The sequence below is a fragment of the Prinia subflava genome, chromosome 5, assembly GCF_021018805.1.
Source record: "Prinia subflava isolate CZ2003 ecotype Zambia chromosome 5, Cam_Psub_1.2, whole genome shotgun sequence".
NCBI lineage: Eukaryota > Metazoa > Chordata > Aves > Passeriformes > Cisticolidae > Prinia > Prinia subflava.
The window spans coordinates 12,017,326-12,044,719 of record NC_086251.1 but is presented as its reverse complement, the minus strand read 5'-3'; the positions used below and the strand labels follow the sequence as shown (position 1 = coordinate 12,044,719).

At 42.4% G+C, this 27,394-nt stretch overlaps 1 protein-coding gene across 3 annotated transcripts in view; it reads right to left on the bottom strand.

The window, feature by feature from the left end:
• Positions 1 to 25,314, bottom strand: part of DENND2B (DENN domain containing 2B) — a 151,104-nt gene extending 125,790 nt beyond the window's left edge. For all 3 annotated transcript variants that reach the window (XM_063398042.1, XM_063398043.1, XM_063398041.1), the window contains exon 1: positions 25,044 to 25,314. The gene's annotated coding sequence lies outside the window, so the exon portion shown is untranslated. The remainder of the gene's footprint in view (positions 1 to 25,043) is intronic.
• Between the last annotated feature and the right edge of the window lie 2,080 nt (positions 25,315 to 27,394).

The following is a 27,394-nucleotide window of genomic DNA, read 5'->3' as shown; positions in this document are numbered from 1 at the left end:
TGTGAGCAAGCAAGGGAGCCGAGCATCATCGTGCCCATGGGCGTGATTTGCCAGCACACACTGGATGAGGGGACAAGAAGGGGTGGGGCTGCTTAGCACATTTCTCTTTCATGTTTTTGAATTGCTGCCTCATAAAAGTCAATTTGCTAAAAAACATGACAAGATAATGGTAGATCCTGCTGAATCAGCACAGCTACACTATGCCGAACAGATTCCTGCAGTAAATCATGTGCACTCTCCAAACACAAAGGCAGACTGTACAGCTCTGCAAACTCATTATTTACTTTTGCCAAAAAGGACAAAATGTCTGTCAGACTTGTTTTCTCTTTATTATCTCTGCATTAACTATCTTCACTTTGGAACTCTGAATCAATACAGAAGGAATAAACAAGCATGGTGAATTTGATCTCCCAACTATGTACAAAAAACTGAGCCAGTATATGCTCAAAAGGTTACAGCCCATCTCCTACCCTACAACAGCACATGAGCAGCTGCCTACCTGACACAGTAATTAACTTTGTGATACATCAATTCACCAATATGCTGAGACTGAATTAGAGTTTTCTGTCTTTAAAAAAAAGGAAACGATAAAACAATATTGTGAGGGGGAAAAAAACAACATCATTATTTGAATATCCATGCCCAGCACAGTAATACCACATCTTGTTCTATTCAGGGTGAGACATCCTGACTAAGGCCTATCACCCCTGCTAGTCACATGCTACAGGAGTCAGGATGGTGGCATGGAAAATCAAGAACATTAGTCAATTCTGAGCAATCCTCTTCATATCTTTTGATTTGGCTCTCCTTCCTTGATGGGAGGCAGCTACACCAATTAACATGAGTGGCTTGCTCCATGTCAGCTTTGCTCCCTGTGTCATACAACTCCATATCTCACAACAGGTGAGCTTCGAGCAACTCACAGCCCAACCAAAATCAACATCACCCCAGTGGATGTCACTCACCCACCTCCCCAGTGATCCAGCCAGGTCATAAGTTTTGCAAAAGAAGGAGGAGTGATCATTGTACTTCGCAAGCACAGGAAGCACACAAATATTGCTGTCCACCCTTACCAGAGAAAATACCACATGAGAGTTTTTGTGAGAGTTCCATCAGCCTTCCAGGCCAGCATGGAACCTGAGTCAGCCCTTAGCTGACTTAGGAAAGCTGCTGAAGTCAATGCTCAGCTTTCAAGCACATGCTTAAGTATTTGAATCAGCTGCGACCATTTTCAAGTGTGGGATGCAGAGTCTCACTCAACGGTTGCTTCAGTGACAAACTACAAAAGTATTCTTGATATATAGTAGTGCAGTAATTTATGGGGAGGCATTCTCCCTTAACCATAACCTCAGACTCATCTGTTTTTGCAAGCAATTGTTCTTAAGGAGTATTGCTGTGCCCATCATCCGAAGCACAGAACAGCTGCCAGCCACAATAGGAAATGGTTTGCACTGACTGAAAGTATTTCTGAAACTCCACCAATTCGTCTCCTTTAAAAAAAAATAAAAGAAAACACAAGTAACAACAAGAAAACCCAGGAGAATTTGATAGTCTTTATTCTGTTCTTGTTGAGAAGTAAGGATCTTTGTTTTGTCTTTCAAACCATCCTGTTATTCACAGAGTCAATTACAGACCTAACCAATTCTATAAATGGTTGTTCCCCAAACTCATGGTTTAAGTTTAGGTCAAAAGAAATCATTCACATGTGAAGTATGACTCTCCTCTGGCAAAGTAAAGTCATTCTGATTCCTGACAATACTATATTTAACTTATTTTTAACTGTCCTGATTTTCTGCCTCTTTTTCTCAAAATAAAAATGGTAGACATGGGAAGAAAGATTCTGCAACCCTCAGTTAGAAAGGTCACCTGGAGGCAAGCTCAGAGCCAGGAGTCAGCCAGTGACAGCATGGACAGATTAAGACCTTCCAAATCCTAAGTTTCATTTTAAGATGGTACCACTGACCTACCCAAAGTCACAAGAATATCTCAATGCCTCAGTGGAGTGTTATAACATTTGTTTACCTAATACATGGGTTATCATAAAAATGCAGTTTAAAATAACCAGATTGTTACCATTTGCAGATGATTAATGCTCCTCTGATGCCTTATAAAGCTGTAACCACTACCTGCATACTAAAATCATCAAGAAAATACATGATGCCCTGTAAAATCTATTTAAAATAAAGCAAACACATATTAGGCAATATAGGTTTAAGCTTGCAAACTTAGGGTAATACAAGGTAAATAAAGGCACAGCACCTACCCAACAGAGACTGCTTCATTAAGTGGGGTATGTAGCTTTGAAGGCACAGTTCATTTAGCCAGAGTTTTAGATGAACAAGTATCTGCTTGCACCTGCTAGTCAGGAGCTGAAATAACTGATAAGAAACTCTATCCACAGACACTTGAAGGTGAATGATTGTTCCTGTCCTTAATGTGTCCACAAAAACACAGACACTGCACCAGCCACTGGGCTCCCAAGCTGACCAGGAGCATACAGCTATTTAAACATATACAGGACCCTGGGAATTTACCCAGTTTTAAAGCTGTAACAATGCAGTCAAATTACAGGACACCCAAAAAACATACAGCAGAGTGACTAGTTACTCCCCACTCAATTTGGTTGTCACTGAAGCTAAGGAAACCTTCCTCCCACATGCCATGCTGTCAGAATCAACAGGTGAGTTTCTATGAACTTCAAATCCTGGAAAGGTTTTGTATGCAGGGAGTTGGTGGAGGATTGGATCAATTAATTTTTTGTAATAGTTCAGTGTTTTCAACGTGCTTGTATTTCACCAAATAGAACTGGATAGTCAGTGACCAGTGGTGCCGAGGATGAATCAAACCTTCAAGGGTCTCAAAATGCTTTCTTCCCAATCAAAAACTTTGGAAGCAAATTAGCCTCATCTGTGTGGCTGGCAGGAAGATAAAAAGTCTCAATGCACTTCTGACTTCCTGCAAAGCTCTGCTCTGAAAAGCAGACATTACAGGAGGAGAGTGCCTGGGTTGCAAACAGCCCTGCTCACCTTCAGTGCAGTTCCTGAAATGGGAGCAAAGCAGAGAGCATGGCCATAAGGCTGTACTATCCTGATGCAGGAAAAAGCTTCTAGCTTATGAGTCAGCATCTCTTTTAAAATGAAAGACAAAAGCAGTAGGAGAATTCCTCAGAAAATTATTCCTTTCCTCCTCTTCCCCTTCCCCCACCTTTGTAGAGAAAGTACTCTTTAGACAAATTGCATACAGTATATACAATCCTCCTGCTTGGAAAATTCAGTCTACTAATAAAATCAAATACAAAAGAAACAACAAGAAGCCTGTTTTTGATGGGTTTGCTTGTCATGCCATGGCCCCTAGCTTGCATTCTCAGGGATTTACCAAAATATTTGTTTATTTACAAAAAGCTGGAATTCTGGAGTACCAGATTCTCTTCTCATTGAACTCTGGCCATGCTTGGAGGTTACAGCAATTAAATATATTCCCAGTGACATCAGTAGGGAAGTAACTGTGCTGTAAATAAGTTAGAAAAAAATGTGGCTTTGTCCATCCCTTAGCAATACTCAGCAGTGTGGAAGATAATGGAAATTCTCTCTTCACCCCAGCCCTGAGCAAAGTGCCAGTTCCTTTCCCTTCAGTGAATAAAATCTCTGACCTCTCCAGGTAGACACAATTTTCTCCTGTCATGCCTCTCAGCTTGCTGGGAGAAGGGCTGAGTCAAAGACCCATCTCCTGCTCTGCCTCCAACGCTACACAAGAATTGGACAGTGAAAATAAGAAGAAATTAATTTTACTGGGTTTAAGTACTTTATGCCTTGGAATAAATCCCTGAGATGCTGTGAGATGACCTAAACAAATCACAGAATTTTAGGAATAAATAAAGGTAGTACTCCTCCTATTAGGTTTACAGATCTCAAGCCTCTAGGACTCATGTTTTAAAGTTTTCCTATGTAGCTATAAAAGCCAGAGAAGGTCGAGATTTCTGATAGTCACTTAGCTCCAGGAACTCTCACCTTAAAAGCAGGTAGGAAAAAACCCAAATACAAATAAATAAATAAATAAATAAATAAATAAATAAATTTTTAAAAATCAAAAAAATCCTACATTAAAATTGGCAGAGTTGACATGAGTAACAAAGAAAAGCCGTTGATTTTTTTCTTTTGCATTTACCACCCACTATTTCCCACACAATAGCATTGGGTAAGAGCACATTGTGACTCTTCTAGGTCTTATTTTAAAATTCCTTAGTCACTGTAATTGTATAAAGAGCAAACAAGATCTGTTTCATTTCCCAGCAAAACACAGCAGCACCTGGACCACAACACAGCAGCCTTACAGAATATGTAAGATGAAGAGAAGAGAAATCAACCAGTCTGGAAATTGAGTACTGGAGTGCCAGACCAGCACACCCTAACCCAGTGTGAGCAGTGCTACCTTTGATGACACAAATGAGAGCTATTTGATAACCATATGGTGTTTCAGTTATAGCTTTGTGTCTCTGTGTGAGAGCTGACAGCTACTTCTTGCAGGATGCAGCCACCACATCGCGGGTGTGACACAGACGTAGTGTCCCTACAGGGATTCAGGATGTGACAAAACCCACCACATTCTGCCTAATGAAGGCCAACTCTTCCCTTCTCCAACAGAGGGATTCATACTCAAAAAAATGGGGTATGGAAAACAAGAACAACTTAAATGAGATCTACCAACCCAGGGCAGGAGGTTTCACACCATCAAACTTTCTGGTATTTTACTGGAGCAAATATCAGCATATTCATCTCCACATCAAGCTTATCTCAAGAGGCCATGATAGTTAAGAACATCTTCTTCTCATTCACTAGCTCTTCTTGTAACCCCCTCCATGGCAACTCTTGCAATTACTATTTCCACATGAATCTTAACATGTTGCCTACACTTCAGCCTCACTCCCCAAAATATGTGTTGACTGCAAAAACACATGCAACCACAGATTTTTCTTACATATCAAACTGCAAGCAAGCAAGCTGCAGGACTTTCCTGCATGTTTATTTTGTGAACCCCACATGCAGTAACTTCATCTCCCAGAGGACACATGTACAGCTCAGTCCTGGGGGACAGGATGAGTGTGATGACCCCTTCTGTGGGGAGGCCCCTTTGCTATGGATGGCTGCTGTGTGGAAGTGCATTGCTGAGGCACAGAGCAGCCTATGAACATTTCTCCTCGTATTTAGAGCTCCCTTTGAACTCCCTCCTAATTGCACCGACCTTGTACACACATGTTCATTGCCAGAGCTGTGGGTGGGAGGCGCATCTGGCGCCAGCTCTATGCAAGCCTTGCACAGCTTCATTCTCAAGACCACTGAAGTCAACATGGGCCTTTCCACAGACTTCTTTAAGCCTGAGGTCAGACCCACATTTTCTCATTTTAAAAGACATCAGACCAGCACTGAATATTTTCAGGCAAGTGTTGAGTCACCACCCTACTACTGCAAAGTCAGGACAGTGACCTGCTCAGCCAGCTTTTTCCACAAGCCCTCAAGGCAGACCTTATTCACAGCAGCACTCATTTTCTTCTCACTAATGTAGAGAAAAATCAGACACAAACTGCCATGAAGAGTCTTCATCCTTTCTTTAGCTAGAAATTTGGAGAAAACATTTTTTCCTTTCCTTTTCCAAAACATACATTCACCCAAATTCTTCAGTAACACAGAAATGTCCCTCTTTTTGGCTCACAAATACCCACCTAAGCTTTACCCTAGGACTGCAGGGGACATCAACAGGCGGGAGCCCCAGCCCACACTTTCTCAGTCTGCTCCTCAGGAAGTGAAATGTTGGACGTTTCCTTGCTTTGGCCTGGGGTACACTTGTAACTCACCATTTGGCCTCCAGAAAGGAAGCCCTAGTGTTCCTTAATCATGGTCAGTAGCACTTCAGGCACTGAGCTGTCTCACAGAGCCCAGAAGAAATTCTTACATAGTAAATAACATGTGCCATTAATTATGTCAGTGCTTGGCCAACATCAGAGCAGCTGTCAGGAGCCCAAGTGCACCAACAACCCTTAGATGCCCTGTCCAGCCAGACCTGGGACTTGCACCCCTAAAACCACTGCCTAAGGGACCAGAAGCCCAGTGTAAGCTCTGGCTCAACCAGGCTGCAGGTTCACCCACCCCCAGTCCTGTCCTTGCTGGGCCTGACTTGCTGCATGGATTTAGCTTGGTCTCTGATCTTCTCGCTGCATCTACCTGTGTAGATTGCTGGGCTACCAGTGAATTCTGTCACTCTCACCAACCTGGTCCCACTTGGGCACCATGGGACTTTGCTGAGGTCAGTGAGAGCACTGTCCTACCTGTGCTGGAGTCACCCTCAGCTCCTGCCTCATCCTTTCTCATGGTTCAGCCTTTGCTCTCTGCTCTGTGACAGTGCCATGCACCCCACACTGCTTCCATTTGCTGGTCACCCTCCCTGGCTTGAATGACCCTGGAGCATGATTAGAACAAGCATCACATGATAGCTGGAGGCTGGCATTAAAGAGGAATTTTGGAGAAAGAAGAAAGATCAGAACACCTTTTCAGAGGTTTTGACACATGGAAAATCTGCAGGAGTAGTAGCTAACCCGGTATCAGAGCAGGTTTGGGAAACTGGGTCACTGTTTTTCCTGGTGATTAATTCCAAGGTAAGATATCAGTCTGGTTCAGAAAGAGTTCAAAACATCCCTGCCTATACAAACAGATGTATGAACAGGAAAGGCACCTTTGCAAGCAATACTGCATGACAGAAACACGCAATTTCCTGCTCACCAAAAGGGCTGATGGATAAATTCAATTATTCACACTTAGAAAGGTTCTCAGCTATCCAGACTTTTCTAGTTAGCCTGAGGTAAAAGCAAAATCTTAAAATAATTTTTTGTTCCCACAGAAACAAAATATCTAAAGCCTCTGCCATTTGCACTAAATGCAATGTGGCAGGAAGCATCCTTACAGCCCCACAGCAAAATTAGAACTGCATCAGAGAGTTTTCCTCAGGATACGCAGCAATCATTGTGAGCACTCTGGCCTCGCCTCACTCTCTGCCTGTTGGGAGCGCAGGAAGAAAATGGGATTCCAGTTTTGGAGCTGTTTTATTTTTGGTTTTTGGTCACTCCACCTCTTTGCATATCATCCTTTCAAACAAAACAAACCTTTTTCTTGCTTTCCTGTTCACAGGTAGAGGCAGAGAAATCAAGAGAGCTGATATCCGCTAAGGGCAGACACCAAGAACCAGCTGCAGTGCATGAACTTCAGAAGTTGTTGCAGGTTCTGCAAAGTGGCAAAGTGATGTGCAAAACTAATACAAGCCAAAAATGGAGCATACGATCAACAGAGAAGTTACACAGCCAAGTTTCAAATCTGGGGTTTTTTTTCAAAATAGTATCAACTGTATAAGCACCTTCATCGGTGACATCCTACACTATATGCTACCAGCAAACCAAGATAGATTTTCTGGAGACAAATTATTTTGTTGAGAGAGATACCACTTTACATACAGCTGTCTACTTTCTAAATCATCTACCTGCATTGTTTTATTCCACCCACACCCCACCCGTAAACAGTGTTGTCTTTAAATAACCAACAAAAAGCTTTTGCGGCATCACTGCCTACATATTTGGGGGGTGTGAGGGGGTGGTATTTTTGCAGGGAAAATTGGGTGTTCTGAGGGGAGAGATTGTGGTTGGGTTGTTTATTCCCCTGAAGTTAAAAAGGGGGCTTTTCCCTCCAGCCCGTGGTGGTTATTCTGGTACAGATGCCTACAAAAGTCACACTCGTATTCTGAGTACATGTGCAAGGACAGTGTGAGATAATAAACAGCAAAAGTGGGCTGCAATGTGTGTCCTGGGAGTCCCACAGGCAGTCCAGGTTTCCAGGAGGGAAACCTGGAGGAAGAAGAGAGATCCTGTATGTCCTCTCCCTAAGGACAACTTTAGAGCTCTAACATTGTCTGCATTGCTCTGTTTCAACACTGCATGCTTACTCAAAAAAACAAAACTCAGCTTCACCAAAAGACATTCCGTTCTGCAGGTACTTGTACATAACAGGACCACATTAATAAAGTTTTAATATAATAAAGAAAATACATAAAATAATGCTCAGCAATGAGCACAAGCCTTATGGGAACTTAGGTCATTTGGAACTGAATACTGACGTTTAAATAATTAGGTTTCTAGATGTGGCAAAATTAGCCTGGCCCCATCATGAGACCTAACCTTCCCACAAGGGTTACAAAACAGGAAGGGCTGGGACTAGGAACAACAATAACTGCAAGAAAATAAACTTTATCTGAAACTAATCAGTTGCTAATGATTTGAGGAAGATTATGTCAACACTCCATATATGTGTTCTTTATCAGAAAGGGTGATGCACTACACTGTCAAATAATAGATATGACTTGCACATTGATCTACATTTAAGGTACATGTTCTTCAATTACTCTTCTCATGTTCCTCAGAGGGACAATGGGAAAGGATTCCCAGCATCACAGGAGTATCTACTCAGGGCTCAGTTTATATACAGTCAGGGTATTCCACTTTGCACAGGATCAATGTGTATTGATGTGATCTTTCCTGCTGAAGCTGTAAAGGTCCACTCCCCTACAGTCACCTGAAAGGAGGCTGTAGCAAGGTGGAGGTTGGTTTCTTCTCCCAGGTAAGAACAGACAGGATGAGAGAAAATAGTCTCAAGTTGCACCAGGGGAGGTTAAGTTTGGATATAAGGAAAAATTACTCCACCAAAAGGGTGTCAAGCACTAGAACAGGCTGCTAGCAAAGTGGTTGAATCACCATTCCTGGAGGTATTTAAAAGCCATGTGCATGTGGCACTAAGGGACACGGTTTGATGGTGGACTTGGCAGTGCTGGGTTAACAGTTGGATTCACTGATCTTAGAGGCCTTTTCCAACCCAAACAATTTTATGGTTTATTCAGAGTATTTGATTATATTCACATATATAGAAACAGCTGTGTGTAATGTAAGAAGAATATAGAATATTCCACAAGATTTTTGTATTGCTTCCTGCAGAATTCCAATTTGCTGGCTGGAATTCAAGATCCTAGAATTTGGCTCTTGATGCTTCTCCTTGGTCAGGTATTATCATTCTGCCTGATGCCAGCCTGACAACATTTCCAGTGCTTTTCATAAACATTCTCTCAGATGACACTACTCACGTCCATTTGTGCTGCAAGGCTGCAGACAGCTGCAGTTCAGAGAGGGTTGCTGGAGGTATGAGCTGTGCGGTAGAAAGCCATGCTGATTGCTTCTCTATGGAAAAATGAAAATGCCTCCTGTCCACGCACAGATTTGTTGGAATTTTGCTTCAAAATTAGTGGTACAATCAGTTCAGTGTTAATTACACACCTTCATAACTGATGCTCAGGTCCTTCTAAGAGCTGAATTTCTGCAGCTGGAGAGGCCAACAGACCTTCTGTTACTGGGATGTTGATGAGAAGTGTCCTGAAGTTTTACAAAAATACAGACACAGGAAGAATACCTCTCTGTATTGTCTACAGGCATGAAATGAGTCATAAATGTTTTCACCACTTAACAAGAGTTATAGCAGGTTTTGATCTATCCCCTTCAGCACCCTCAGGCCTCATCCACAACTGCTGAGACACTCTAGCTAAAATCTAGTGAAACTATTGCTGTTGATGAAATTTCCTGTGATCAGGGAGGTCAGGGATATATTTTGGCCAAGAACCTTAATGACCCAACAGCACTAAGACAAACCTTTTCCAGCTATTCGTCTGCATTCCTTAGGCATGAAGACACAAAGAAGGGTAAGCATTGAACTATGTAAAGCTCTGAAGGAAAAAGAGACATTCCATGCTACAAAGCTGTTCCAGTTAGCATCTCATTTATATTCTGGAATATAAACATACCTTCTCTCCCACATGTGATGAAGATTCCCATACATAATTTTTCACGACCAATGGTGCATAAACCTACTTACAGCCCAGTCACCCCACAACCTCAAAGAATTTTTAGTGAGTGACATCTTTGACCTCTTTTTAGGATACTACCAATAAATGAATCAAAGTTAACATGTATTTCTCTGCTTCCAGTCTACTTCTTAGATCTGCTTTTTTCACATCAAGAATGGACCTTTGATACTGCTTACACACACAGCTCATGCACGTAGAAAGATCGAGAAATCTGGCTTCAATCACCAACTGGTTCTTGTAGCCTACATTGGAATATGAATAAGGGAATAAAAGACAGCAAATGAAAAAAAAATCTGAGGAGACCATACACTTGTTAACAAACAGCCTGGCATGAACAATGCAGGTAGGTATAGACAAAAGTAGAAGATGAGGTAGGAGGGTATTGTGCCACCCAGATTCCTGCCAAAGCCAATAGGAGCAAGAGATGGGTTTAAATAGACAAGCCTGTCTCCAAGCTAAAATTCCCAAAAGAAACTAGGAGTTCATTTCTCTCTCTTATTCATGCATACTTTAGAAACCTCTGGAGAATGCTCTGCAAACTGGAACAATAAAACAAAATGTCAAGACAATAAATGGGGCATTGAATCTCTGCCATCTGTTGGAGGAAGGCCTTTTCTGTCTTGAGGGCAGCACCTTCTTTTCACTTCCCAACAGCAAAGCTCTGCAGAGTAAGCGTTGTCTTTAGGATGACCTCAACAAAGAGTGGGGCAGCACAGTGGTACTTGGCTGGATCAATTACCTTCCAAATTTTCTAGTTGAAATCCACCTTGCCACAGGTATATCTCACTATTCTTTTATCATCTATTCTATGATGTCATAACAGGTATGTTGTTAGAGACACTAATAAACAGCAGGAATCCATTTTATTTTTCTGTAATTCTGAGGAAATTAATTCCAGTCGCATTTCACTCCCAAACTCCAAGAAGCTCCGCGCATATTGCAATATATCAGCAGTGAAACACTGAATGCTTTGTTCTCATTTGCAGCATAAGCACTTAACACTAAAGGTAGACCTAGATTCCCCTTTCTTTGACCAGGAGAAATTCACAGAAATTCACTATTTATCTACACATTTAACTTTCCTTGGAATTTTAATTTCTGGAAATAATGGGTTTTATGCAAAAGTGGTAAAGCAAGAGCCTTGTTAAACTATGGTGAAGCATCAGAGGCAGCTTTGTGGCCAGAAGACTCAAAGCCCCAGCTCCATCTTTGGCATATTGGGCAATTCAAGTCATACAAGTAGTTTTATTTTCCTCCACTTTGATTTCTTGACCTACAAAATGGAGATACTGGCTAAAATTATTTAAGGACATGACAGTATCCACAGTGTCATTCCTTGCTTCTAGCTCATGTTTGAATGAAACCAAAAACTTTATGTTGCACAATAAACCAGTTGTGCTGATACGCCCATTCTCCCATAAAAAAGCAGTTGCTGGGTTTGTTTCTGTTTTGATTAGGTCTTTAGCCCACTCTGGCTCCTCAGGAAGTTCTCCCAGCATAAAATGAATTCCAGAAAGTGTTCAGCATAAGGAAAACAGCATATTTTAATCATGCTTCATGAATCAAAACCTTTTAATTAGCTCTAATAATGGCTCCATCGCGCATTGCAAAGCACTTTGGAGAATTACATTGAGAAGTGCTGGATCAGAGCTAGGTATTATTACCTACACAAATGTGAGCTAAAGATTTCAAAATACATATAGCCAACATCTTTATGCCTTCACTGACTTCACTGTTGCTTCAAGTCATAGGATATTCCTCAAGGAAGAATTTAAAGTCATTAAACAATTAGTAACCTTGCAATACCTTTGAAAAATAAATAAAGAAAATTGGGCACTCACACAAATTGCTTCATCTGGTGGAATACAGCTGTTTCTGGAGCAAAACATAATATTCATTGAACAGTGCAAAGCCACAGAAGTATAGAGGGCGTAAAGGACAAAATATTGTTTTATCCATTTAGAGTAAGAGGGGAAATCTGTGGAAACAGAAGTGCAGTAAACCAAAGAAAAATAAAATAAAAGCATTTAAATAGCACCCTATTCTTGATGCCAAACTGGTCAGAAATAGCTCACATTTCCAAATTTGGTAATCTTCCAAGGAGGAGTCAAAAGCAACAAATCTTTGTAGGAGTTGGTAAGGGTAGAAGGGAGGGCTTTCCTAGTTTGATTTAGTGGCTAACTTAATCTGGACTGTTTGTGATTGTTTAACAGTATTGGTGGGCTGGTCTTGTGTTATCTTTAGATGACACTTTAATGTTGCAGGGCAATCGTTATTACATTCTGGTGAGTGTACACTTCAGAGTGCCTTGAACAATTGCTTAGATCCAAGAGATGTAATAACTCCTCAGGCAGCCAGGCATAAGTGTAAATTCCAGCACCTGATTCAGATCTTATTTGACAACCATGATGTCCAAGAGGACGGTGTCCTCAGCTCCTTGCTGGACCACTGGCCCACATCTTCTCTGGTCAGGGGACAAATGCCAGGAACTGAATTACAGAACCAAGCAGGCTCTTGGGAGGTCTCCTGCCCACAGACTGAGCCTTTCCCAGTCTGTTTAGCCTATGAAAGCTGTTTAGTCAGAACATTTTAGAAAACTTTGCTAAAACCAGTCTTGTATCATACAGCTTGCTTTGCCAAAGCCACCAGTCCTATTCAAAGGCAGATTCCACTCTGCTTCCAAGCCTGCTGGAAAATGTCATCCTGCTTCCTCAAGCAAGGGGAACACACCATCATACTGGGATATTTTTACCCTTTTACATTAAGTGGAGTAAGAAATACTTCAGAGAAGCAGGGGACTGAGGTACAGGCTACTTTCCTTCATTGGTCTTACTGCAGAAAAAACTGACGTTCAGTCTTAGAGTAGGGAAAGGCACTGTAGGTGGGCATGGTAAATTCCCGCCAGGAGCACAATCCTCACTATGCAGCAAGCCCTAGGAGCACCTTTCTAAACAAATGGAGCAGAAATCCAGTGTATTAAAGGCATTGATTTCCTTACAACTATGCTCCCAGGTAGCAGGAACTGGGCATCACTCAGCCTTACAAAAGGATATAGAATCTGATCTTGTTAAGTATCAGCTATGGAAAAACACGTGCTTGTCCCTGCTTTTCAATTCCCTTGCTGTTTCTATTAAGCACAGTAGAGAAAACAATCAATGGATCAGGTTTCTACATGGGAAACAAAACCACTGGAAAGGCCTACGTCCATTTATGCCTTTTTGGGAGTTTTTATCATTGTTTCATGATCCTCGTCTGAGAAACACAGTATCATGCTGTTGGCATGCACTTAAATACTTCAGTTACCTCAGCAAAATGCAAATGTGTTAATGTAGTTCAAGGTTTAGACTTCCATTGCCCTTATTGTGAACAACATCCTTTGCAAAATACAAAAACCAGACACATTTTCAGGATTTCTTTTTCTGGCTTAAAAAAAAAAAAAAAAAAACCCAAAAAAATCCAGATGGGGTTTCAGTCCCAAATATGCAATTGGCATTTGGCCCAGTGTAAAGACATGCCCAAACTGCCTGAGGACAGAGCAGCTGTGGGGCCAGGGGTAGGTCACAAACTGCCTAAACCAAGGAAACTTTGCAGGAGGGATTCCCTTAGGACAGAGAAGAGCTCTGAGGAAAACAAGCAGCCAGTAAACTAAATCACCTCCATTCAGTTTCATGGTACACAAGTTAAAAGCATTTTCTGTCCCTTTAGTGCTCCTTCTTCCTCCATCTGAGCCAGAAATTGCCAGCCAGCCTCATCTCCTGATGAAACTATCTCCCAACATCAGTTTACAAGTAAAGGAGAGTTTCCAGAATAGCAAAAAATCTAGTGTGGTACTGAAAGAAACTTTTGGTAAATACAATAAAACAATGTCATGAAAGATCAGCTAACCCAGCTTGTGATCCAAGCTCTGGAAATGTCTACATGAATATAGAAAAAGACCAGAAGAAATACTAGAGGAGGAAATGAGAGTAGTTCACTTCTCTGGCCTGCATCCCCTCCACAAGAGGGTACAGGAATAAAACTATGGCTGTAGTACCAAACATCTGTAAAAAGATACAGTGAAATCAAAGCACCAAACCAAAGCTAAGGATGCAAACAAATCTCCTGTTACCTGCTTATTCCTCCCCTTCTGTATTTTATACATGTAGCTTAAAAATATTTGACCCAAATGCAATCCATTTACACAAAAGTGAAATTTGATAAAGTTGCAGAAAGGTGTGCTTCAGAGGATTCAAGTCAATTCAAACAAGCAGCATGTATAAAAAACTAGCAGAGTCCCTACAGAATTCAAAGGACTGAGAAAGAAATAAGGTTATTTGAAAAGTTTTTCAAAGAAAGTGATATCCAAAACCCAAATTAACCTGAAACTTTAAACCTGAAAACTTTAGAGCTCACTAAATGTGCAAGAGACCTATATGCCATTTCCTATTAGTTGGCTGCCAAATAGATTTGTTACACATTTAATAAAGCAGTAAAATAAGGTATTTATGTAGCATGTTTAACTGTGAGCATACTGGTAGCATTTTGTTTAAATGAAAGTGTAACCTGATAGATGCTACAGTTCCTGGACAATGGGAAATGTGAGGAGAAAAAGAAAAGTCAGAAATCCTGCTGCATCACAAAAAGATAGCATCTTGCACAGCACTGCTTTAACAGGCCTATAAAACCTAGATGCTTTGAGCCTCTCACAAGAGTGCCTGGCTGGCAGATGGTGAGTCCTCATGGCTCAGAGGGTCCAGCTACTTGGAGGGAGTAGTCTTGAACACCCTTTGCTGGGTCACACATCATTGCTATTCCTTCCTTTAGGGCTTCACCTCATACTTAGCAAGGGAGCAGAACTGCAGCTCCTTCCAACGTCAACACCTTTTCTTTGCTCAGCCAGGGGTGTCGGCACAGAACAAACACAAGTTTCAGCCTTCCCAAGTTCAGAGCTCCCCAAGCCACATGCACTGCTCAGGCTCACTGAAACTGTACAGGAGAATTGCCACCACCCTTCAGAGTGCAATTTCAGCCCATCACAGCCTTTCCAGGTTACAAAAGAAATGCAGCAAACTGCAAAGGTACACGTCATAAAAAACAGCTAAATACAAACATCTGGTTACTTTTGCTTCTTTAATGAGCAGATCGCAGGAATACATGGGGAGATATCAGTTATTGCTTCACAAACACACAGGGAAACTGAGGTTCCAGGTATCGGAATGACTTAGAAAACCTCTGAATGAGTGAGCAAAAAAGCAGCATCTGGGCAAGAGACTTACCAGGTAGTAACTCTTTACCAAGACTTCTTTCTTTCTTTCCACAGACATTGTACTTAGTTGTTATTAAAATTAAAACATTCTCTTTTGGAGAAAGATCAACATGCTCTTCCTCATGGGTGGTTATTCCCAGAGTGGTTAAAAATCAAAGGGAGAAAAGTACAGAAACACCAACATTACAGAGCAAACCTGTTTTCTTCCAAGTGTGAGAACAGAAGCAAAGCAGATATTTTGGGCCAAATAGTTTTAAGAAAGAGGTACTTTTCTGCTTCAACAGAGATATATACAGACATGTAGAACTATGTTTAATACAAGGAAAAGACTGAAATAATATGTTGCTGTCTTTTACTTGCACTTTCCTAATTTGAAGGTCGCGAGTTCCCTCTAAGAGGAACATGTGGATGTTTTATTGTTAAACAATTATGCCAAAGCCACATTGAGGATTTTTGTATTTGGTTCAAACTGACTTTAGTGGAAAATGAGCATTTATCATAAGTGTCTTAGAAAATCTCAGCAGGGTTGTATAAAAAGCCAGAGCATTTTTGTTCTATATAAATCTAACCTAGTTCAGGGTTTATAGAAAACTGAGGACTTGTATTAATACAGATCAGAAACTGTGAAGGCAGAAAGGGTCTTTATCTCCTTCACCCTCTGGTCAAAATGAAGTTTAGGGATAAATGAAACATCTGCTATGATAACCTGTGTGTCAAAGCAAACCTGTTTCCATTCATAAAAAGACCTAGCTTAATCCACAAACAGAAAGCATTAATTGAAATATTTGTGAAAATAAACTGATAAATTAATATCTTTTGAATACTCATGATAAATATAGGCTACATAAGATGTAAATCTGAGCTGCACACTGAGGTACCAGAAAGTATCTTTGCCTTTTGGCACAGGTTTATAATGGCAGGGAGGATGGGGATAATAGATACAAAATTACTGCCTCCTTGTAACCAGAAATAATGGTTATGCTTAAGACTCAAAAAGCAGACGTAAGTAGAGATAGAAGAACTCATCCTTTTCAAGGAAAAAAAAAAGTATTATCATATCTCTGTATATAAATTAGTCCATTAATAAATATTTGAGATTACACAGTGAAGAAACAGGGTATTAAAAGCCTGAATTTTCTTGATAGTCTCACCACCTGATCACACAGCTTTTGAAGAAAAGTAACTTCATTTAGAATCACATTTTACATTGTGTGGGCATGTGGAAGCCATTTGAAGCACTGAAGGGCAGCAGCAATATTGTCATCTCAAAAGCACTACTCTGGGTACTTGTAGTTCAGTATAAAAGAAAATGTTTTGCCTTACAATATGTTTCTGATTTTCCTAAGACTTACCCTGAAAATGAAGAAAAAAGGATTGTGTGTTCCCAGAATTACCTTCCCAATCCTTCTCATCTGCACTGATGTTTTCTTCATCTACCCAAGTCAGATATAGTCTTTTATTCATTTGTTCACATTTTGTTAAGTGCTTTTAGATTTACAAATAAAAGATGCTACACTGTTATTACAGCTCATCATCTTTCTGCTACTATCTGAATTCAGCTCCTCCTTTTTATTGGTATTTGCTCCACTCCTAAAAAACCAATCTTAGTTTGATTCAGAGGCCCTCATCATTCAGGTTTTTTTAAATCCACATGATAAAGCCTAGAGATGAAAATAGCCTATCTCCATTACAGCCAGGATAGGAATACTCCATTCAGTTTGTAGAAGTTATGGAGGTAAGCCTTTATTGTGTATTGAAAACAAAAACATATATATATATGTAAAACCTCATTTATGTCAATGAATCCTGGATCAACACATCTGTCACTGACTATCCAATATTTAGGATTATCTCAAGTCTCCACAAAAATAAAAGTTAACATGTACTTGCCCCTTACTCTTTGCCTAACTAAGAGAGGAGAGTTAATAAAAAAAGTAAATTCAGAAACAATTTGAGAATTTGCAGCCAGAACTACAGTGCCAGGTGAGGAAGAGGTGAGCAGACACTGCTGGGATCATTCATCTGGTCCAAAGCAGCTGCTCTGTGTGGTCTCCACCCCAGATGACCTTCTCACTACATGTTTGTCTGGGCTGGACAAGCAGATGTGCTTGCCAACCTGTCCTGTGCAAAGCACACGGGAAAGGGAAAAGGAAGTTTTTAGTCCACGACAAAGCACTTGGCTATGCAGGGCTGGATTCCTGCTGTTTTAGGCATTATCCATAGGCTCATGAATATACAGTGTATATTTGAATTTCTCACATGAACGTGCCACTAACCTTAATTGTTCTGCTTCCAAAGCACACCTCCAAGCCCAGTGGCTCAGCTACACTTCTACAGAGCAAAACATTCCACAGTCTCTCCAGACTTAGGAATAGGCCAGATTCTTTCCTCTAGCACATCAGTCTACCCACAGTAGTTCTGGGTCAATACTAGTATGCCAAAAATCAGTCAGATTCATCTCGTGCTCTCTGTACATAATAATGCCCTCTACTAAAAATAATGATAATGGATTGAATGTGAACCATTAACCTTCAAAAGAGAAGCTGGCTTCACTCAGACCAGCAAGAAACTTCTCCCGTCTCTCTCATTGGCTGTGCTTTTAAGCTGGGTATTTTCTCCTGTCATTTTTCAGGTGCTAGAAATATCACAATACACAGTGATCTAGACAACTGAAAAGATAAGACCCACACTTCCACTCAGCCATATATCCCAGACTGTTGCTCTCCTCCAGATGCAATCTCTTGGAGGTGACTAGGCAGACAGTGTATTTGTCTCATAACTTTTTTTACCTTCCACTTATATTCTCTCTGGAGCATGTGCCTGTCACTGAAAACTCCATTGTTTTCTCTCTGTTTTGCTTGGGAGACAGAGCCTTAGCTGAACTTTCACCAACTTCTCTGTTGATTTCTCCAGCTCACAGATAACTGTCTCACAGGGAGACAACTCAATAGCAAACAATGCAAGAATTAAAGCTGAAATCACAATTAAATCTTATGTGATACTCTTTAACAGTGAAAAGCACAGTCCGATACCTCTCTTGCCATTCTACTAAATACAAATGTCAATATCAGAACAGACAAACAAAGGAATATGTCACAGCTCAAGTAGCTGCTATCACGGATTGTGTGTGACAGACAAGAAGCCTCGATGCTCACAGGTGGATAAAGAATTTGTCACCCATTTATCTCCTTTCTAGGGCCTAAAAACTCCCAAACCACAGTGCAAGTGGCATCCATAAAATGTAAGTCCCATATCCATCTACAGTTTGGAAGCAGCAGCACAAGTAGAGATTATGGCAAACACAGATCTGGTTCATTACAGCTCAGCTGCTGGGAGTGCTTTCAGAGGGAAGCTAAGGGCTAAAAGGAGAAAGAAGAAATGCTGAACACTAAGGAAGAGAAAAGAATTCCCACCATTTCCCTGGGAGCTAACAGACAATTTTCCCCAAAACACAAGGGTTTAGATGAACCTTATTTACAGGTAAAACGGCAAGAGCCTGAGAGCCCTTGCCTCTCCTGAATTTATTTTTTCTAGAGAGTTACCTATGTTATACAAGTTATGCAGCCACAAAAAAACAGAGTAGGCAAAAGAAGATTATCCCCAGCTCACCTTGGCACTAGATGAGAAGGTAGCTCTGCCACCTGGCAACATCCCCCTTTGCTTCCCAGGTCAGAGGACACCTCTGGAAAGAAAGTGTAATTCCCCTGCCAGCTGCTCTGCAACTACAACAGCAAGAGCAGTGCTGCTTCAGAGGCTAATAAACACTAAGCCAATCAGCCGGAAACACCTCTGCACCAATCCTTAGCACTGGGGAGAGCTGAAATACAGCATCTTTGAAAGCAGGGAGGGAGGCTTGGAGGATACCCTAAGGTTGGGTAATAACAAAACCAGGCAATCAGGTTTGTGCCATTAAAATCTGCAAGTACCCCTGAGTGTCTGAAGGGCTTTCAGACAAGACATGTGACAAGAAGGAGACAGCATGAGCTCCTTGTTCTTGTCCTTGTTTTACCCTTTAGTACAACTAAATGATTCCAGATATTTACTTATTTCCACAGGAGAAATGCTGATGGATACGGCCATAAAACACAACAGAAATACGCACATTAACCTAAAGCTGCATGAATTGTATCGATGAGAACTGAATGCTGTTTTAATGGTTTTGGAGTAAGTAATCTTTACAAACAGCCTTCAGGGAGGCTCTGATGATTTTATGCAGCTTCTTTACGATATCTTTTTTCTTTTCCTATCCTGATCACAACCTTCTTTCAAGTCAGTCATTTCTTATGCAGTTTGAGTGGCACAGGTGATGTTCTGCTCAAAGATTAAGTTAACAATATAGCAGGGATATAGCAGGCTGTGAAAACACAAGTTGTGGTATGGAACTGCATCCCAATTTGCAACTTCACAGTGGAAATAATCAGAGCTTGCTGATTATTTGGTAAGCTTTTGCACTTTACTCATTTGCCATATCTTCAAAACAATATTTCTGGCTCGTAAAGCTCATTTGAAGAACACTGGATAACAGGATCTTATGAACCTGGAATCAGGATTAAGATATGAGGCAAAATGGAAACTTCAATCATTACAATCCTGTAGCACAAATGAGCACTTTCACACACAGTGGGTCGGTCAATGTGTCCAATTTCTCTTTGTGCCCACATAGAAAGAAACATGACTTTAGGCCTTTTCCTGTGACTTCAAGTATTAGGAGTTTTCATCAGGACAAAAGATCAACATCATTAGAACTCCTCATTAATTTCACCCCATATTGCAAAACCTATTTTTACTCCCTCAATTTACTTTCAACAATGTTGAAAGTAAAAATGTCAAGAGACAGATTCATCTCCTAACTTGAAGGACTTCCCAGAACAATGAGCAGAGTTATTGTCTCAAACATCTGCTCCTCACTGAAGAAGGGTTGCAAGATCTTCCAGGCCAGCTGTCCCAAAATCTTTGGTCTCTGCCCTAATATTTGGAACAGTAGGCTGAGCAGAGTGCTCTGCACAGTGCTAGTCAGTTAGCATCTATCCCCTGTGATTGTGACTGGCTGTCCCATGAAGAATAATAATCTTTTTCCTAAGGGGAAGAAATGCAAATCAGTAATTCAGTGTGACAACCTCATCAAAATGATAAAATGAATTACAGCTTTAAAACTTTATGCAGTGATTGTTAACATTGGAGTTGATAACATGGGAGTTACAGAATAATGTTAAAAGTTTCAACTCAAAGACCTGGTTTCCTGTGCTGGCACCAGTCCTAACACTAAATGTTAACACATTAAGCATTCTTACATCTTCATTTTAAAAAGCAATTAAGAGACAGATATACTCAAACTGAAATAACATCCTGTTCCTGTGTGTGTGAACACACACAGGGCGCACTTCCGACAGAAACCCACTGTGCTTTCCCTGTGTCCTTAAGGACTTCTACATTTGCACAAGTTCACTGAATTCTCAACTACATTGCAGCAGCTGACAGCTTTTCAGCCTACAGACATAGCTCAACCAAACATATCTTCAAAGAAGGGGAGAAGATGGCATTAAAAGTGAACACCTACTCTTGTCCTGTGTTCCTCAACCTACCAAGCACATCTCCAAGGTCAGAAGCTCACAGCAGAATGTAGCAAAAACACTGGCTGTAGGAATTAGACCATTCATTTCCCTGAATAGCTTTAACTATCTGAGAATACACTCCAGATGGAGAACAAGTGACATTACTCTAAACATGTTCACCGTGGATTAAGCTAAGGCAGGCCAGACTCAGCTGGCTAACACAAAGCTCCAGACCTCAACTGATGAGGAAGAACTGTAACTCAGTGTAACTCAGTCACCTCTATCCCAGAACAGTCTCCAGCTCTCTGCAACTAAACTATCCTAACAGCAAACTCTGATTATCAGCAACAGCTCCAAATAAGAAGACATCCCCACACAAGAGGATGGGTTGGCCATGAAGTGTTAATGTAGTAGCTGATCTCTATCCCTACAGTTTGTAGTAATGTTGACTTTAGAAAGTTCAACTGCTAATGGAGAACACATCTTTCAGGCCCAGTCCCCAGTGAATAAAAAGTTTCTAGCAAAATCTGACAGCTGTTCAAAGCCTACATGAATTAAAAGAGGATTTAAATCTGGAACTCCGTAAGCAAGCACCCCCATTGCTCAAATCTGTCTTAAAACTTCTGCACAAGGAAACATCAAGGACCAGGAAAAAAGTAGCTACAGAGAGAAGGAAATCACCACCATGGCCCCTCTCTACCAGAGCAGAGCTCTAGAGTAGCATAGGAGACCAAGATTTATGGAATCTGCACTGGATCTCCTAAGTCAGGACTTCTCCTCTATGACATTTAACTTGACACATTATGAGGCATTCCTACATGAAAAAAAAGCAACAAACAGGAAAAGATTTTGCAGTCAAATAAGGGGTAAAAATGATGAGTACTAACTCTCAGATGATGTACGCACAACCCAAAAAACATCCAAAACTCTTCCCCCAAAAGGGGGAATTTCAGGTCTTGTAGGGTGTGACTCTGCAAGGTCTGGCAAAGCCACTTATAACCTCACCAAAGTTCAAATTGACTAAGAATGTTTACAAGCACAAAAACTAGGCCAAATTTAGAATGTAAATATTTGGATTCAGTTCCCCAAACTTGTCTCTATCCACACTGCCAACTATATCCCAACTATATCCCAACTGCAGACCAAAAAAATCTAAAAAGCAACAGTTGCACACACTTTACAGCACACAGACAAAACTAACACACATGGCACTCAGCAAGAGGGAAAAAAGGGGGAAAAAAGAAAAAAACCCCAAATTTGTAATCTAAACTAAATTTATTCTAAACAAGACATCAAGGAAGTTTGGACCAAAAATCAAATCTGCTACCATTTCATACATTTTGAAAGTCTGATCAGTCCAGATGTTGGTCTTCTGCCCTGCAAGAGCCTGGGTTACATTAAACATAGCTAGATTACTCAAGATCTCATAGACAACATGATGTTTGTAGCACACAGTGGTAACTAAACCACATTCTCTTAAGCCATCTAAAGTGAGGAGTTCCATTTTTCAGGCAGATGAATTGAGGAAAGACTTCTCTGGAATCACAGTTATTTATTTGGCAAACTCAGTCCCATATGCAGAAGTGATTTAGGAGCCCAAATCACCTTGAGTTCTCAACACACATGATCTTCTCTAGTTTTAGCCCTGTTAGGTATAGATAAGAATGGCAACCATAGATTAATTCAAGGGACTGTTCACCTCCCACAAACACAGATCCCAAAGGATACACCATATTCTCAGCTGCCAGTTCCCAGCCCTTCTTCAAAACTGTTAAATGCTGTTCAGTCCTACATCTCCACTGCAGATACTCACTGGAGGAAATCAGAGAGGTGAGGGTGTCATAAAGACCAGCATTTTTGTTGTTGTTGTATAATAAGAATTTGAGCATCATTACTCCCACTACAGTAAACTAACAAAAAAATTCATCCTTTCCCTCTTCAGTTAAGCAGGAAAAGAACAAATCTGATTCTTTTGCTTTTCTCAGCTGTGGGAAACTTGGGTTTACTTTCCAGTTAAAAGAAGGCTCTTCAGTGTACTTCACAGTGACCTCTTCACAAGGGGCTTGTATGATTTCTTTAAATGCCCCTACACTAAAAATAGTCCTGCTTCCTAAACATGAGTGTTTAGCAGTTCTGAGATCCTGCATACCACTTTAATTTTTTTTAAACTGACAACATTTATTTAACCAGCAATCAAAAAAAAAAAAAAAAAAAAAGAGGCCCAGACGCCCCAGTGATTCTTCCCAGAGGGTCTTAGATGTTTATGAAACACAATGAAAACAATACAGTGGATAAAATCATGCTATTCCATCAAGTCCTTGGCAAGACTTCCCAACCAAGAATAAATTGGCATGGTATGTTACAGTCAACAGATTACACAATGGTTTACAGGGTCACCAATAATAAGAGGCCACACACTCCTTAAAGAGCTACAGTGTACATTAAGGCACTTGCTTAAAGGGAAAGAGTAATGCTTGATCCTGAACTTCTTGGAGGACATTCTGGCAGCCACAGCACAAACATGCTGCAGAGGCAGGAGATGACAGAAGGCACCTCTCCCCCTGCCCTGGGGCAGTGACCACGCTGCACAAGTTGGCTGGGGGAGTTTAGCACCCTGAAGGGAGAAGCAGAAAGCCAGGCCAGGCAGGGCTGTCTTATTTCTGCACACAAGAGAATATATGCTATATCCTTTTAGAAGCAGGACAGTCTCCATGCCCCAGTGAGGCTCAGCAACACCATACCTGTCAACTCTTCCCAAAAGCTCCTTTCCTCACTCCATATTCTTGAGGAAACTGGTTTCACCCCAGAAGCAAGATATCAGTTCCATGTCAGTCTAGTCACTCTTAACAGTGGACAGACTGTAGCTAATTTTAAAAGGTGCTTGACTATACTCCTGGGTAACTTGATAAAGTCATCACCATTGCTATAAATATGTTGCAAATTTATTTTTTAAAAAAGTAATCATGAAGAGGGAAATGAATGGTCAGACCCATAAATCTTACTCTTACATGTCAAATTGGTAACTGATTTCCATTATGTCAGCTGCATAATCTGATCACCACAATGAAAGTTAATTTTTGGTGCTCCTAAAACATAAATTATTTCCTCAAACCTCACCTTAAATGCATGATACTCCTACCTTTGACTTGTAAACCTACCTTTCCACCATATGGAAATTTTTATCCACCAACTATAAATAATTTATGTATAAACAAAACATTCTAAAATCTTAAATCAATCTCACTTCCATTCATCCTATCATCAAAAACCAGACTACAACAGTTTCATCCTACATCTTCCACTGGTTTGATCACTCCAGTTTTATTGGATTATTTAATGTATATCCGAAGTTAAGTCTGACTAGCCAGCATAAAAATGAAAAACCTATTCCCCAAGTTAGCTCAGGGTGTAGAAAACACTACTACAGACATACTCTATGCAGTAATACTATGCACCCAGCTTGATTCAGCTTGACTACTAAATTCGAAGTACATTTGATAAAACTGGAGTAAACACCAGAAGGCTCTCTCATATGTAACCGCTACTCTTTGATTGCAGTGACCTTAGTAACGCAAACATTTGGTACCAAGCCAAGAGCAGGACATCTGATTTTCCCACCAAGTGAACTGCTGCAGAGCTCCCTTAGCTCTTCAGCCAAATCTGTCCTGGGATCCCAAAGTCTTCCGCCGGAGTCCAGGTGGCTCCTCTACACTTTTCAGCACGCACGCCAACACCTCAGCCGGCTGAACCACCGATGCGAGAGGGCACTGGGAGTGAAGTGCCGCAGCTCCCCGTCTCCCCCAGCTCAGAGCCCCACGCTCCGCGCTGGCTCCTCAGCCGGGCTGGAGTTACTCCGGTCCTGCCGAAGGGGTCCCGCGGGCTCTGTCCCTCCGCGGTGCCTGTGCCCTCGCCCCCCACGCAAAAAGCAGGGTCCCGCGAGGCACGGCGGTGGCACCAGTGCGGGAGCACCGAGTCCCCGCTCCGCCCGTGCGCAAGGACCCCGCGCCCATCTGCGCTCCCTCGGGGCAGCACGGGGCACAGTCCCGCAAGGATGACGGAGCCGGTCCGCACCGGCATGGCCTCCGGCGGCTCCGCGGTCCGGGGACCCGACACCCGCGGCGCTCGGCGAGCTCCCGCCGCCCGCCGCCGCCGCGCATCCCCGGCCCGCCCCGCTCGCCGGAGGCTCACGGCGTGTCGGGACGGCCACCCGGAGCACGAGCGATCCCTTCTCCCTCCAGTCCCACTCCCCTGCTCGGGTCCCCGGAGGCGACCACCGCCCGGCAGCGCGGCTCCCTGGCCCTTACCGAGGTGCGCAGGGATGCGCTCCCTCCGCCGGCCGCCTGCAGCCCCCGTCCCGCAGCCCGGGCGATTGTAGGTTTTTTGGAGAAGCTGGGAAGAGGGAAAGAAAGGGGGGAGGGAAAGGGGTGGGAAAGGATTCAGATCGAGGGAGAGAGAAGTATGCAAAGGCAGGAAGTGGAGACGGCCACGACCAGTGCGGGAGATTAATGGGAACCAGTCACCCGGCAGCCAACAAAGAAACCTGCTCCCCCAGCGCAGCCTGGCCCGGGCAGCAGCCCCGGGCTGCCGAGCCACCGCTCCCGCCGGCAGGGCTCGGCCCCGGCCCCCGGGAGGGGTGGGTGCCGCCCCTCCTCCCCCCAGCCCCAAACGCGGGTCCCCGACAGGCGGGAGGGAAGGGGAGCAGCCGGGCAGGGCCGGCTGGCCCGCGGAGAGATGCGATGGGCACAGGAGGAGGAGGAGGGGAGGACCGACCCCCCGACAGCCTTCCTCCTCTCTCTCCCCCGGTGCGGCGATACCGCTTGTTTTTTTATTTAAAACTACGAGCACTGGGCTCCTCTCGGGGCGGAACCGCTTGCGGGGCAGAGCGGAAGGAAGGAGCAGCGCGGGAGGCGCGCTTCCTGCGCCAGGCGCGGGGCAGATGGCTCCCATCAGGGAGCTGCGAACCAGGGAGCTCCCGGGCCCTTCCCAGCTCCGCGGGTAGCTCGTACTAACAACACCTGTGGAGGACCAGGGAGGCAGCGGTGTGCCTCGGAGCTCCATGCCGGGTACCTTGGTTCCGATCCAGGAGCGGGTCCTGGCAGCAGTGTAGAACGCTCTGCTCCCTGGGCAGCGAAGCCCGAGGTGTCCCGCTGGCTGGCACTGCCCAGCCGGGGGCCCCAGGGCATCGTGCATACCAGGGATGAAGAAAGTCCCTGCGTGGCACAGTGTCTGTGCAGGCAACCAACAGCATTGTGCGGGCCACCTCTCTGGCACACGTGTCCACGACTTCTGACGGTTTGGCAGATGAGAAACCCACCTAAATAGTTTAATATAAAATAATACAGAAGAGGCAGAATGCTAGCTCTTAGCAGTACCATGAGTATTGCAAAATACAGAGACTGCTCCTAGATCTAGAAGTATTATGTAGGCTTTGATAAAACAAGTTACTTCACAATAAATTAACCAAATTATATAAGGTACAGAAGAAAACTAAAGAGCAATGTGTATTCTGCAATTTGAAATATGAATTCTAGCACTACACATTTCTGGAACTTTTAAGCACTTGCTGACTTTCTTTCCTTTGACTGAAATGGAAGCAAAATAGTGTTCAGCATCAGGCAAATGCTTACGAGCTTTCCTACTTAAGGATACTTCCCTGGGCCCAAAACCAAGTGCTCAGGATAAACTATTACTGGCTTTTGCCACCTCACCACCAAAATGAAATACATTGTCTTCAGATCTTCTGATCCATCATCCCACACAACACGGAATCTGGTGGAAATGCCCAGCATTTCACAAACCTCCATTATATTTCAAAAGAATGAATGTACAGGAAATACGGGTAACTCTCATCTGGATTCTGATGTGAATGTGTGTTTCAAAGCAAAAGCTATTTCAGCTGTCAACCTTCTTGGGACAGATGTATTTACTCAGCTGCAAAAGGAGTACTGTGTCACCAAACATCAGAAAATGGTGGGAGTTTAAATTTCAACACAACAGGAATAATTTATCTCCTGAACAACAAGCTACTGCTACAAGTACCTAGCAGGAATAAAAAATGAACATAGTTTTCTTTCAGTGTTATGAAAACGACATAGGAGGGCCTTTCCAATTCTATTGCACAAGAGCAGCAACATAGCAAACCCACTCACCTCTCCAGGAGACCATTGCATGATGCAAACAAAGATGTTCAACTTCCAGTTAAGCAGGAAGAAGTCTGCTCTGGCTGCTTCTCCACCAAATCAAATACACTAACGTTGCTTTTATTAAATATTATTTTTCTCCCCCCTTTATGTTGCATTCAGTTCCCTAGACCTCAAGCACTCCAGCAACTTGCCTAAATTTTCTTCTGAGTACAGGAGACCAAACTTAAAGTTAAGCTGGATTTGAACACTGAATGGGGGCTTTCAGTGTCTTAAAGAACAAGCAGCCTGTGAGGGGCTTGTTTGTTCCGGGGGCTGGCTGTTGCTCTGCTTAAGCAACTGGGAGATGACAATAAAATGTAAACTAGGAGAGCATTATTTTTCGTGCTTGTCAAAGAGGTTACAGCTAGCAAAGCTCTCAGCGAGAATGCAGGATTTGAAAGATCAGGGCCTCCATTTTAACCTTGGCCATATGGGACTTAAAAGAATGTTTTTGTGCTTATTTTCCCTTACTA